Source organism: Aethalodelphis obliquidens, unplaced genomic scaffold, assembly GCF_003676395.1.
Source record: "Aethalodelphis obliquidens isolate GAN/ISIS:26980383/991018 unplaced genomic scaffold, ASM367639v1 scaffold52, whole genome shotgun sequence".
Taxonomy (NCBI): Eukaryota; Metazoa; Chordata; class Mammalia; order Artiodactyla; family Delphinidae; genus Aethalodelphis; species Aethalodelphis obliquidens.
Genome location: NW_020837996.1, coordinates 4,859,166 through 4,873,122, shown reverse-complemented (window position 1 = coordinate 4,873,122; position 13,957 = coordinate 4,859,166). Strand labels below are relative to the sequence as shown.

General features: G+C 47.7%; 1 protein-coding gene across 3 annotated transcripts in view; it reads left to right on the top strand.

The window, feature by feature from the left end:
- Positions 1-13,957, top strand: part of KCNIP1 (potassium voltage-gated channel interacting protein 1) — a 370,998-nt gene that overhangs the window by 17,665 nt on the left and 339,376 nt on the right. The window contains exon 6 of one of the 3 annotated variants that reach the window (XR_003428272.1): positions 4,459-5,428. The exons of the other annotated variants lie outside the window; for them this stretch is intronic. The gene's annotated coding sequence lies outside the window, so the exon portion shown is untranslated. Of the gene's footprint in view, positions 1-4,458; positions 5,429-13,957 lie in introns of those variants that run through there. 3 annotated transcript variants of the gene reach the window in all.

The window sequence follows — 13,957 nt, the reverse complement described above, 5'->3', positions numbered from 1 at the left end:
GGAACTCTACTCCATACTCTGTGATGGCCCATATGGGAAAGGCATCTAAAAAAGAGTGGATATATGTATTTGTACAACTGATTCACTTTGTTGTACAGCGGAAAGTCACACAACATTGTAAGTCAACTATACTCCAATAAAAATTAAAAAAAAAAAAAAAGATATCCGCATAATAAGTCCTGAGGCAATGCTCCATGGGGCTGCTACAGTGATTAGCTGGTACTCTCGGGGCTGTGAGCATCTTAAGGCAGAGACTTCTCACTCACTGCTTGTTCCTTGAGCCCCTGACGCAGACTCTGAGAGCAGCTTCTCGTCTCTAGCACTTTTGCTGTTTCCCCTCCGCTGAACTTGCTTTCCTACGGCTCCACCCAGTGCAGAGACTGACACACGAGCCACTTCCCACACCTGATTCCCTGATTAGGAGTTAGGAGTGTGACTCCTAGAGCCAGGCCCTCCCCTGCTCTAACGAAGAGCTTACCAGATGCTCAGCTCCTGCCTTGGATGCCCAGTTACACCGGGCTCTGAGGAACGTGCCTCTTCCTGCGCAGCTAGCTCCCCAGCCCTGGCAGAGACCCCGGGGCTGGCGACGGGAGCCAGAAGTTGTGCAGGCTCCACTCTGGCTGGTGAGGTTTAAGCCCATTTCCTTTTGCATTTTGGGGACCCATCCATTACCCCAGGCACAGATGGCAAAGCCAACGCAAAGCAGGAGGGAGAAATCCAATCCAGGAGAGCTTCTAGTTGTCCTGGCCACCCGCGTAGCTGCGGGGTCGGAAGGCGGGGTCGGCAGGGGGGCGGTGCTGACCGTGTAAGATTTGTCTCAAGAACCTTGCACTGGAGCCCCAGCTCTCCCTCCCTCCCGGCCCAGGTCGGTTCTCTGTGTGCTAGGCAAGACCTCAGCTTCAGACCCAACGGAGACAAGCCGTTCCTCTTGCCTCCCCCCGACTGCTGTTCAGGAGCCTCAAGAAAATGACCTTGAACGTGGGGAGGGCTCTGCCCTCAGGCAGACTGGGCTGGAGTCCCAGCCCTGTGGTCCACCAGCTGTGTGAGCTCGGGTGAGTTGCACAACCCTCCCAAAACCAAGGTTCTTCCTTGATCATTGGCGATAATAGCAATATCAACCACGCAAGGCTGTTTTCTAATTTAACAAGGATAATACAAGTCACAGGCTGGCAGCAAGCAGGTCGAGAGGGGACCCCGCACTTGCAGGGAGCTGAGCTCCTTAAACGGCATGCCCTAGGCACCTCTCTTGCCTTGCCCCATCCTGACCCTGGAAGTAGGCACTGCAATCTCCATTTTAACTGTTTTAAGGAAACGGACCTTTAGCTTAGCCAGGTTGCCCAGCTGGCAATGAGTGGCAGGGCTGGAGAAGAACCTGAGTTCTACTGGGGTCAAGACCAGGTGCTTGCCTCTCCACGGGGCTGGAGAGGATGCCCCTGCGGGCTTTGCTCCCCACCTTGTCACTGGCAGAGTGCCACCAGCTCCCCACTAATTTTGTAGGTGGGTTTGTCAGAAATGGTTGTACCTGCTGGGGTGCTTCAGGGAAGCCACCTATCTTGCAAGGGGTTGGGACAAATTCCGTTATGTGGCATGACCTGGGTTAAGGAATAAGCTTGATGGGGAAAGGGAACACCCCACAGGCCAAGGTCAGCAAGACAGACCCATGCGTGCTCTCCTGGTGGCACTATCACCCCTGGGACAGGTGCGCTGGGGCCCAGACACCTGCTGTCTCAAGCTCCTCGCCCATGTGGGACCCTCTCTCACTGCTCTGCATCCTTACAGGGCAAGTGTGAGAAGTTGTCTTGCCAGTGGAGAAATACACAAGTTTCAGGGCACCAGGCAGTCTGGAATTACTAGAATTGTCTAAAAAAAGCAATGACCTTGACTCTGGGGATCTTGGAACCTGTGAGATGTGACAGTGCCCTCTGCCAGAAGGAGGGCACCTCCTGCCTCCTGAGAAGCTCAGCTTGTGTGCACTTCCCTTCGCTGGGGAGGTTAGAGTCCCCACCAACCCGGATCCCAGCTGGCTTGCTCTCCTGGCCACTCAGGCGAGCATCGGGCTCATGTTAGCTCAGCCCCATCCCTGGTTGCAACTGGGAATCTCTGAGTGCTTGTGCCTTGTCATAGGCAGAAAGTTCCAATATTCTGGTCCATTCCTGCCTCTCCAGTCCCAAGCCAGAACCTGCCAGGGTGGGCAGTGTGCTCGCTTTGGCTCTCCCACGTAGCCCTCATCCCAGCCTACAGGTCTCTTGTCCTTGCCCCTCTGTAGCAGACCCATCACCCCCTGATTCATTTTGCTGACCAGGAGCTCTCTGGGGTCCCTGTAGTCCCATAGCAGAGGAGAGAGAGGAAGGTGGGACCTCCGTCACCTGCCAAGGCTGTCCCTCTCTGGGACCACTGGTCCTTTCTTCCAAATGACACCAATACCAGACAGGAATAATTTGTTCAGCTGCTTATCCTAGCCCTGCTGCACAGACATCCTATTAACTCTAGGACCACGGGGGACCGGCTGGTTTGTTCCAAATTAAAAGTAGCTGGAAATGGGCCCCTCTGGCAGGCGGGAGGGCTGCAGTACAAAGACACAGGGTGGAGTGGATCAAATCAGGTCTTAATCAGCCTTTGGAGGCCCAGAGGTCCCTGGCCCTGCCAGTGTGACCCTCACCTTCCCCATTCTTCTTAGGATTCCAGAATCTTCCAGGCCACAGAATCTTCCCCAGACCACCTCTCTCATCGGACCACAAGTCCCAAGTCCCAGACAGCTGTTGATTCATGAGAGCGGACGTGGTCATGTGAGGCAGCCATGGATGGCAGGAAGATGCAGGGCAAGCAAGGGCACAGCTCTGGAGCCAGACAGTCCTGGGTTCAAATCCTGCCACTTGCTGGCAGGATAGCCAGGGACAAGCCATGTCCCACCTTGAGTCTGTGTCCTCCCCTGGGAAATGGGGCCAGTAATTCCCTCCTCATGGGGCTACGAGGAGATGGTGCACGTGGCATACCCAGCACCCAGCACATACCTGCTGCCCAGGAAAAGTCAGCTTCTCACCCTTCTCTTCTTTTCATGCAATTAAACCTTGGACTCATAGCCAACAGAAAGGAGGCGGAGCCGAAAGAAACAAGGCTATGAGTCAAGTCTTCTTCCGGCTCTTCTCTAGACGTACGGCTCCTCCAACGTTGCCCCCTCCACGCCCAGTCACTCTCAATTACATCTTCTGTAATTGGGAACTTGTCAACAGCCGAAATTATCCTTTTCATTTACTGGTTTTCGTTTTTATTGGCCATCCCCTTGCCCCTGTGAGAACATGAGCGCTCACTGCATGGGGCTTATTGGTGATGCCTTGAGCACCAGATGCATGTTGAATAAATGATGACTAATCACTTTTCCTGCCCAGCAACATCAGGCTGTGAGACTGGAGTCCCTTTTTGAGGCCTGGACTTTGTCAGGCTGATTCAGAGGCCTCCACGCCCCATCTCCCTGTTCTGAATTTGCAAGAGTTTGACAGAAGCCACCAGCCACAGTGACCTTGATGAGATGAGGGATCAGTGCACGCAAGACCAGGGGCCTGGCCATTCTTCCACCCCAGTTCTCCGGTGCCCTGTGGGATGGCCCTCGCTGCCTGTCCACTACAGCTGGCCAGATGCACAGAGGGGAGGTCGGCTTCCCCCTCAGTGTCCATCTGCTCCCCAACTGGAAGGGCAGGAGGGAGGACCCAGGCTCTGAGGGCCCCACAGGAGGGCAGGGAGTTGTGTAGAAGAAGCAGAGATGAGAAACTTGTACAGGCACCCCAGGCCATCTGGAGGCAGTGGAAGCCAGGACCCCAGGAAGAGACATGAGGGAGAACGTTTACCACTGCCAGTGATTCCAATCCCTGTACTCCTGAGTCTGGAGGCAGAAGGAAGCCTTCCTCCTGTTGGGATGACGGCAGGAGGACCATGAACTTAAAGCCAACCATGGTCCTCTCTTCTCGAAGCCATTGTGTTTCTTCTTGTGGTCTTAGAACCACAAAGAGCAGCAGATTGGGAGCTGGGCCTTCGATTCCAGATCCTCCCCTTCTCTGGGCCTCCGTTTCTTCATCCCTAAAATGAGGGAGTTTCTGGCTTCAAGCGTCCCTTCCAGTTTTGGAATTTTAAGACTCTATAGCGATCATTGCAACACTACGCATGGCACCTGCTCTGTGCCCGACCTTGCTCTAAGCACCGCACACACAATTTTATTTAATACACACAAGAACCACAGAAGGTGGAGAGCTCTCGTTAACCCAATTTATAGATAAGAAGTTCTGAGCTTCAGGACGGGAAGGGCCTGGCTCTGGGTCACACAGCCAGCTCGGGACAGGGCCAGGATTGGAAGTCAGGCTATCTGTCTCCAAGTTCCAGTTCTACTTCCTATATGACGCTCCTTTCATTTCTAAAACTCAGATCCGGCATAGGAAAGTAATAAAGACAAAACGGGTTCTTCCGCAGCTTGACCAAGAGGCGACACATGCTCTTATTTGAGAAATCAAGGTTTCAAGGCCTCTATTCTGACGGAAGCAGCACAGCTTGGAAGATTCTGCTGAGACCTGTGCCCCCCAGATTACACCCCAGACCCTCATCCACATACACCCCTTCTCCAGTCAAACCACAAAAAAATATGGGAGAACTAGCCTGACAGCTGAGACTGCACAGAGGGGAAAGAAATGAAATACCACCCAGCAAGCATTGCTATTGTAATTCCAGTCTAGCCAATTTTCACTTTTTGCTGGCATGAGCTGGTTTAGAAGCAGAGGCAGGTAATCGGGCAGGGATCAGGGAGGGAGATGTGATTCTGCGGCTTGTGTCTGAGAGGCTGGGGTTAGCCCACCCCAATTTTCTTTCCATAATCTTTTGATTAACCCTGAGCCAGTTTGGGTGTCATTTTTCAAACCATCTGTGCTTGACAAGCAGAGCCAAGCCCAGGCTTGCAGCTCGCTATCTGTAAACATCAGCTGGGAACCTGCTGTGCCTTGGAGCCTGGGATACGCCTAAGACACCAGGCATATTGGACTGCAGTCCATCCAGCCCTGGCCCTGCGAGTTACCTACTTTTGTTATTCCCATCCTGGAGCTGGGAGAGGTTGAATAACTTGCCCAAGGTCACAAAGCCAGAGCTGTGACTCTGAAGATCCCATACGGTACCAAAGGAACACTCTGTGTCAAACCCCTCAGCATCATCACCCCTGGGATGGACTGAATTGTGTCCCCCCAGATTCATAAGTTGAAGTGCTAACTTCGATGTAACTGTATTTGGAGGTAAGATTTTTAAAAGGAAATTAAGGTTCAATGAGGTCTTGAGGGTGGAGGCCTGATCCAATAGGACCAATGTCCTTATAAGAAGAGGGAGAGATGCACACATAGAGAAAAGGCCCTGTGAGGACACAGCAAGAAGGACAGAGTGGCCATCTACAAGCAGAGGAGAGAGGCCTCACCAGAAGCCAGCACCTTGATCTTGGACTTCCAGACTCCAGAACCACGAAAAAAATAAATTTCTGCTGTTTAAGTTGCCCAGTCTGTGTCTCTTGTTAAGGCAGCCCTAGGAAAGTAATGCACCCGAGACAATTCTTTGCATAGCATCCTTTCGCATATCTTTCTATTGTCATAAATATACATAGCATAAAATTTACCATTTTAACCATTTTGAGGTGTACAATTCAGTGGCATTGATTACATTTCACACTGTTGTGCAACCCTCATCGCCACCATCCACCTACAGAACCTTTCTTCTTCCCAAACTGAAACTCTGTCCCCATTAAACAAGAATCCCCCATTCCCTCCACCCTCACGCTCCCAGCCCCTGTCCAGCCTTCTACTTTCTGTCTCTATGAACTTGACTATTCTAGGTACCTCATATAAGTAGGATCCACACCGTAGTTGCTCTTTTGTGTCTGACTTATTTCACTTAGCATAATGTTTTCAAGGTTTATCCATGTTGTAGCATGTGTCAGAATTTCATTCCTTTCTAAGGCTGAATAATGCCCCAGAGTAGGGATATACCATCATTTTTTTTTAATCCATTCAACCGTTGCTATTCATCCACTCCCGTATTTTCAAAAGACATAATCCCCTTGCTCACAACTCTGTCTCCAGTGGTTTCTTGCCACATTCAGAGTCAAATGCAGACTTTCGTCTCTGGTCTGCAGCCTTTGCGTGATCTGTCCCTGCATTTCTGGCCTCCTGCTCTGGTGGCATTCTCCTCCAGGAGTGCACCCCAGCCCCCAGGCCATGTTGTTTTTGCTGGAACCCCAGCTCCTCCAGCCTCTGGGTCCTGACGGTTACTGTCTCTCCGTCTGGACACCTTCTGCCAGCTCTCCTCTGGCTATCTCCCGCACTTCATTCAGATCCCCTCCTGTCTACAGTCGCCCCCGCTGTGCACAGTGGCATTTCCTCCCACCTAACGCTGCCTCATTTTCCCGCATAACCCTCCTGCAATTACATCACACATTTACTCATTTGTTTCTGGTCTGACTTGTGCCCTGAGAGTCCAGCTTCACAAGGGCAGGGACTGTCCTGGCCGTTGCCGCTTCCCCAGCACCTGGCACAGGGCCCAGCACATAGTAAGTCCTCAGGGGAAGCTGAGAGGTCCACCAGGCAGACGAGAAGCCCAGGAGGAGACCACCTGGTGGGTGGCAAAGCTGGCCCTTGAACCTGGGCCTCTGAATCCACTTTCCCTTCCTGAAAGTCTCTGCACTGCGTGCCCATTAAAGGCCCCGGTTCTGCCTTCCCAAGTCCATCTTTCCAACCACACTTACCCCCTTAGCAAAGTGTCGATGATCCTGACTCAATGGAGGGATGAATGGAGAAAGGAAGAAAGGGAGGGAGGGAGGATGGATCATAAGTCCTTCGATTTGAATGTCTTCCTGTGCCCTCTACTCAACCCTCGTAAAAGCAAAGCAGACCTCTCTCTCCTGACTTCACTGTTTCTCTGTATGTGTCCCCAGTTTGCACCTTCCATTTATCTTTGCTCACTGAGTTCTATTGATTATTTCTCCCTGGTGTTTCTCTTGTCTGTCACTCTTTCCATTCTCAGTGCTGTCCCCAAAGTCCAAACTCTCATCACGTCTCACTGCTTTGCTGCAGCCCGCAGACTGCATTTCTTTCCACTTCTCCCCTCTTGTCTCCTCCACACCAGGGCAAAACAAAGAGATAGTCCATACAACCCTTTGACCAGAGAGCCCTACTTCTAGAAGTCTGTGCTAAGCAGATCATCAGAGATGTACACCAAGACTTCTATTCAGCAGGGTTCACCATGGTACTACATTATAATAGTGAAAAATTGAAGACAATCTCAACTTCAGTCAAAAAATAGTGGGTTAACTGAATTTTGGTTCATCCATCTGATGCAATAATATTAAACCTTTGAAAAATTATTTTGAGGACTACTTAATAACAAGCAGAAATGTTATTGACGTAATATTAGGTGAAAAATCAGGATACAAAACTATAAGTACAATGAGGTTCCAATCTGTGAATAGATAGGTGGGTAGAAAAAGTAAAACAGAAAAGAAATAAAGTGAAATATCCTGGGTTTTTGTTAAGATCAATGGTTATATTTTAAAGTTCTTCTTGATAGAAGAAGTGTATTGTCCGCCTTGCCTTCAATAAGCATGTATATTTAATCAGACCATAAAAATACCATTCCTTGAATACACATCTTTAATTTTTTAATTCTTCCCAATACCTTCAATAAAATTTATGCTTTCACTGCACTGTATCACTGCCTGTCCTCACCATGTTAGAGCACACCCGAAACTTCCAGACCCGGCTGTCATAGCTGGCATCTCATGGTCTCAGCCTGCTTCCAGCTCGTGTCTCCCCAACTACAAACACATTCTCCAGCCAAACTCGTCCCCATGTGGTTTCCAAACCAGACTTGTGTTTTATGTCCCTGAACCTAGCCTCAAATGATTCAGAAAACCAAATGCACACACAAACACACACACACACACACACACACACACACACACAGAGAAGGAGTACAAATATGGCAAAATATTGATAATAATTTGTGAACCAAGGTGAAGGGTATGCGTCTCCTATATACTAATTTTGCAACTCTTCTATAGTTGGACATTTTTAGAATTAAAGTCGGGGGAAATAAAGAAGCAGTATAATCTGGCATTGAAAGGCATTGGCTCTGCTATGAAATGACCTTAGTTTAAATCCCAGCTCTACCACCTATTAGTTGGGTGACAATGACCTCAGGCATGTTACGTACTTCCTAGGTCTCAATTTCTTCATCAGTGAAATGGGGATAATGAAAATCATCATGTATTTATTTCCCACCATTGCCTGGAGAATGGAATACATGCGTGTAAAGGGCTTGGTGAAGAGTCTGGCCACCCTTGTTCGTCGTGAACGACTAGTGTCAGTGTTCAATATAGAGATCAGATTCTTAACCATGAAGTTATCCATAATGCTCTCTACCTTCCTAAACAACTCAACCCTGGATAACTAAGTAAAGTGCTGTGGTTTGGGAATCTTTTGCTTATGGGATTCTCTTTCTGCCACTGGCACAGAGCAGGGAGAATGCAGTGCCGTTTCCCGCCAGCATCCACATCTCCAGGCCCTGGCACAGTGCCTGGCACAGAGGAGGCAGCCAGTAAGTGCAAAAACCCCAAAATGAGGAGCTTGAAGGGTTCAAGTTGCGCTTTAAAGAAAGTTCATCTCATCAGACACAAGCTTGTAACCTTGCTGATGCAGCCACTCTATTCCCATGAATGAGGCATCACCTTGATAAATTAGCTGTGGATATAAGCACCCTGCAGTTGGCATGGAAATGCAATTTAATTTCCAATTAAGCCTGATTTCTGGGCCGAGGGATTTGCCTGCCTCACACTGAGAGAATCGTTCCAGCCAGACCTATTGTTGTCAATGTTGGTGGTTCTCCCATGAAGGGGACTATCGTGGAAACTGGTCCTTTGGCCCTTGGATGGTTCAACCAGGTTCTGCTTTTCCTCCAGAACTGAGTTTATAACAAGTAGATTCAAGAAAGTTCAAAGCAAAGACAGTCTCTCTGTGGCAGAAATTCTTAAGACAGAACACAGCTAGAAACAGATTGAAAGGGAGAGAGATGCAAGATGGTCCTCAATGATGCTCACAAGAAAGAGAAGTGAGAAGTTGTGCATGAGAAAAGAGGGGTGCTGGGAAGTTCTCTGAGCTCAAACAGAGAAGAATCTGTATAATCAGAGGAAGGAGATATGTTTGCTCAAATGGAGAGTGAACATTTGCAGAGCATCTTTTATACACCCGACACAGTGCTGAGCGCTTCACATTCAGTATTGCACTGAGTCATCACAAGCACCCTATAAAACAAAAGATGTTATGCTCATTTTCCAGTTGAGGAAACGGAGTCTCAGGGAGATTGAATAAACTGCCCAGGGTCATAGAAAAGCCAGATTCGAACTTTCATTTTTCTGAGCTTTCCTCCCTGCAGGCTCCCTCTCCAAACACAAATGAAACATGTAGTTTAGAACCAGAAGAATAAGGTTACACTAAGCTGAAACTTACCTCCCGCAAAATTTAAGAATAAGAAAAAGGCTTTGAAAACGTGTTCTGAGAGAGAGAGTAAAAACAACTGACTCAGTAAAAATAACCGAGTTTGCTTGGGGCACGTGATCTGATGGAGGGGCAAACGACACCTATTTCTACTTGGGTTTCCCATCTTCCCCACAAGGTGAAAGACTGGACGTGATGGTCCAGTGTGGCTAAGAGGCTCACAGGTGCGCAGAGGGCTCAGGCTACTCCAAACCAATGAGGTTCTGGCTTGGGGCTCAGAAAATTTCAGTTCCCGGAGTTGGAAAGAACCAACGGAGGGCATATAAAACGGTGTTTAAAGACACACATATATATATATGAGATGTTTCCAAGACTACCACTTGCATGGCCAACAGAGTCGCAGAAAAATTAGTTAGAGACCAAGAAAGTGTCACATAGCTCAATTTTTATTAATGATTGCAAAAGAAAATTCTAAAGCTATGTATAAATAAGCATGCTGTCAGCTCCTGGACACATCCTAGAATGGACTAGTGAACCAGGGATTTGGGAACACTTGGGGAAAAAAAGCAGGGTTGACTGAGAAAAGTGTGGGATCCCTGAGAAAGGGACAAGTCAGCCCAGCCTCTCTTCCATCCTGCTTTTTAGTAGAGACATCAGGTCAGGGATTTCTGTGGCCATAGCCTGCCTGGTTGGTGCCATGGGCTGGGTGATCACCGCATCAGGCAGACTCTAGCCAACCTCATCTGCCTGTCCATCTTGGCACTTTCGCCATCAGAATCTTTGCAGAGCTTTTTCGGATGCATATGGTGGGGCCTCACTCCACAGCTGTGGACTCTTCAGAGGTGTGGCTCCAGGGAACCGTTCGAGAGCCTCGGCTCCATGGGAATGTATATAGAGGCCCTTAAAAAGCTCTCAGTACTGAACTTGCCCTGCTGGGAATTTTCCACTTTTGATACGGGGCAGAGATTAACGGGCAGGACGCACAGTGGTTAGAGAGTAGAGCCTGGAGCCGTACTGTTCAGGTTTGAATCCCAGCTCTGCTATTCACTAACTGCTACTTACTGACTTCCGACCTGCGGCAAGTTAAATCTCTGTGCCTTCGTTGCCTCATCTATGAAGTGGAGATAGTAATAATAGCCTAAAGGATATTGTTAGGGTTAAATGGACCTTACATGTAAGGGTTTAGCCCGGATCCTGGCCTACAGTGTTCAACAGATGTTAAGTCTTATTATTATTACAGATGATAGATTCTTGTTCCGGATGTAATTTGCTAAATACATCCCCAAATGAAAGTAACTACCTCCCAGTACAGTGAGTTATTTGTCAAAAGAGATGTTGACGTAGGTTGTTGCTAAAGGGGAATGTTATAGGGAGGGTTCAAGCACCAGATCAGAAAGTGAAGAAGCACTAGGTGATCTTTAAAGAACTACTGACCCTCAGAGAAGATGAGTTTTCATTTGAATATAAGAAATCAAAGGCGTGTCGAAAAGTGGAGGCTGCAGAATTGACAGACGAGGGCTCAGGGCAACAGTGTCACTGGGAGTGGAGAGAGAAGATGGGTCTTAAAGCTGCAGATGCTAAGTAAACCCCTGTCTTTCTTTTATGTATATCGAGGGAGGTTGGTGTGAGATGCGGGAGATTATGGGAGATTGAAGTCTCTCTAATGGAGGCAGAAGGTGCAAGCTTTGGGATGAATCACCATCTTGGTCCAACATTCAGTTGGAGTCGATTGCTTTGCATTTATAGACATCTCTTCCCCGACCTCCTTAGCACTTAAGGAAGTTGGCTGTTGAGCTCAGGCATGATATGAGTGGGAAGGGAGAGTTGTGGAAATCTAGGAAGGTGCTGAATTCTGTATTTGAATTGACATGACGAAGTTCCAGGAAAGCACCTGTGGATAGGAAGATAGTCCACAAACTGACCCACCTGTAGGAGAGACAACCCGGAACCAGGAGAGATGGGGAAAATGGACGCTCTCCTCCTGGCCCTCAGTGGGAATCTGATGAAACTTAGAGGAGGGTTTTGGATGTGCACAGGGCATGGCTGGGAAGAGCAGGGGGACCCTGTCTGTCTCTGGACTCACCAGGCCAGCAGTTCTGAAACTATCTGGTCTCAGAATCCTTCTCCAATCTTAAAATATGTTGGGACTCCAAAGAGATTTGGTTTATATGGGTTATATTAACTAATGTTTACCATTTAGAAATGAAAACTCAGAAGGTTTCATTTAAATGAATTTATTTTAAAACAACAATGATATACCCATTACATGTGAACAAAAAGACCATATTTTTATGAGAAATAATTATATTTTCAAAAACATTATTAAGAAAAGTAGCACTGTTTTCCCTTTTTGCAAATCTCTTTAATGTCTGGTTCAGTAGAAGACTGCCGGATTCTCATGTCTGCATTCAGTCTTTTGTGATATCACATGCCGCATAAGCTCTGAAAAATTCCACTGGTGAGAGAATGAGAGCAAAAAAAGCAAATAGTATCTAAATAGTATTATAAAAAGAGTTTTCACCTTGCAGTCCTCTGCTTTGAGAACCACTACCCTAGTCTCTAGTGAATTTCTTCATGTCTTCCTGATTTTCCTTTGGTCTTACTCTTTTCCCTACATGTGAAAGGGCAGTGGCTGGTGAGGTATAAGACAGCTGCACTTTGTTCAAACAGTATCTTTGCAAATATTACATATAATTCAAATTCCCCCAAACGCAAAATACATTGGCTATTCTTATGCACCAGCCCGTACTGTCAATTAGTAATAGAGCGAATGCAGTCTACAATCCACACACCCGAGGAGTTTTGAAATTAGGAGGAATTTTAGATGAATTGTTGATGGCGGTCGGGGAGGCTGGCATCATTTCAGGAAGTCACAAAAATTGAGATTTTACTAATATTTTTACATTGCATTATTTTGAATTTGCATAAATTACGTTCTTCGCTGTGGAGAAGGAAGCCCTTGATGATGGTAGGGGAGGAGGGAGACGGAGTGTCAAGAAGATGATCAGCTCCTTGAAGACGGGCACTCTCTGCTCCTCCTCCTCTCCTTGCCGCTGACCTCCACCAGGCGATCTGAGTTGGGGGGGTTGCAGGGAGTGATCCAGGTGCACCTCTTCAGGTGTGAGTCACTGGCTCAGGAGAGAAAAATCAAAACCAGTGGAAGCACTAGACTTCATTAGCAGAGTGATTTTTTTAAGAACTGATGAGGGCTCTCTGCTCCCAGGCAGCCATTATTCCAAAACCATTTTCCTCCGTGTCTAACTCCATCATGCTTAAATGCCCATTATGTCACTCTTGTCTTGACCATGAAGTTCTGTGAGCAACAGGCAGGTATGGGATTTGATAGAAGTGGGCCAAATTCGTTGACAGGAGGACGGCATTGTCTCAAGCAAATGAAGATCATTGTTAATAATGCATGGATCAGTGGGGCTGGGCATCCCCAGGTACTTTTTGCTAGAAAGTCATGGCCTTTTCCCCTGCAGGGGCTGTTTGGATAATCTGAGCTTCTCTGTATTTCAGCCTCAAATGCAGGTGCATGGAAAGCATATGCAAAGGAAGCCCTGTAAATGAGACTCACGATGGGGACTTTTTTCTTCTTGTAGATTCCCATGCAGTTGTAAGAAGTAACACAGACAGGTCCCATGTACCCTTTACCTAATTTCCCCCAAAGAACTATAGGACAGTATCACAACTGGGACTTTCTAGACTCACAAGGCCCTTGAGAAGTCCCTGACCTCAGAAGGAAGAAACTCCAGGGAATAGTGTGCTACCTCCCCTTGGAAGGATTGTCTTCAGTAAGAACCTGGAGGATGTGAAGCTTGCATCAGGGATCCCTGGCTGCAAGTGACAGAAGTTGGTGCAGATCCCAGGTGCTCCCTCAGATCTCTGACTTACATGAGGACACCATGGGGTTCCCAGGATGCAAAACTCTTCCTTACCTGGCCCCCGGGTCTTTGCGTGGATGGGTCCCTCAGCCCTTCAGCTGAATCAGCTCAAATACTGTGGTTGACATGTCAGGCTCTGGAATCACCCAGCCCAAGGCTTGATTCCCAGTTCCTCACTTACTATATGGTTGACCTTGGCCAATGATCTCTTAGAGCCTCAGTTTCCCATAATATCTTATATAGCACTTACCATGTGTCAGTCGTTATTCTAGGAACATTATACAATAACTCATTTAATACCAACAACCCCCAAAAGGGAAATATTATTATTAGTTCCTATTTTGCAAGTGAGGAAATTGAGGCACAGAGAGGTTATTTGCCCAAAGTCACCCAGCTAGAGAATAACAGGTTTGGGTATTTGAAGCCAGGCCGTATGCATCACAAGTCCACATATATAAACCACTGTCTTATTTTGCTTCTCCTTATCTGTGAGCTGGGTTCAGTAGTGCCTCACTGAATTTTTACAAGACACGCTGCTTAGCACTGTGCCTGGCATGGAATAAATAA